The sequence below is a fragment of the Cyprinodon variegatus genome, unplaced genomic scaffold (genome assembly GCF_000732505.1).
Source record: "Cyprinodon variegatus isolate N-32 unplaced genomic scaffold, C_variegatus-1.0 Scaffold110, whole genome shotgun sequence".
Classification (NCBI taxonomy): domain Eukaryota; kingdom Metazoa; phylum Chordata; class Actinopteri; order Cyprinodontiformes; family Cyprinodontidae; genus Cyprinodon; species Cyprinodon variegatus.
In genome coordinates this window covers 519778-520611 of record NW_015150563.1, presented here as the reverse complement: position 1 = coordinate 520611, position 834 = coordinate 519778, and positions in this window count along the sequence as shown.

Sequence of the window (834 nt, the reverse complement as noted above, 5' to 3'; positions counted from 1 at the left end):
GGAGAGTCTTCAGACTGATTAGCGAGTGAAATCTTGAAAGCTCGCGAGATCAGTGTGGTCTCACGAGGCTAGCTAATAACTGGTTCTCAGCTGATTTCTGTATTTCCTCTCTTTGGTGGATCATGTTTTCGTTGTTTTATTGATCAGGTCTTCTTAGACTCTTGAGTTTGCCCTGAACTCAGATTTATCATGTTGAACTGTCTGAACTGAAAATCCTGAATACAAGAGAGGGTACTTAAAATTCTAGCTTGATAGCTTCTTGGTTTCAAAATCTAGGCCTCCACTTTTATTTTGAAAACAGGAAGTCATTACACAATGTAGCTGTTTTCTCTCGCAGTGTTTTTACCGTAAAGTCTATGCAATTCAAATATTGGGGGGCTTTCTTCAATTACAGTGTACCCAGAGCAAATAAGAACATCCAACTTAAACCTAACCTCACTGCAGTGAATCCAGCAGGATTTCAAAGGTAAACAGAAACACTAAGGTAAGGTTAAGCTGAAACACTCACCACTGGCTCCAGAATAATCTGGCCCTGATGACTGGATAGAGGGCTGGTTAAATTGAAGGTGGATCAGATGAATGGTAAAGAGAAAATGGGTGGAGCTGTGCAAGATCTTTAAATAAGTAATCCTGCCAGTCATCAGTGCCATGATCATGACAATTGATGTCCACAGAGAGAGAAGAGGAGAAGTAAATGGACACAGACAGAAAATTCAAAAATGTTGACCTTTTATAAAATAAATTAAAAGAAATGTGTGTAAAGCTACATATAGAAATATGTTTCTTATCGTAAAATGTACGGTGGTTGACAAGGTCAAATGCACAATAAAGGAC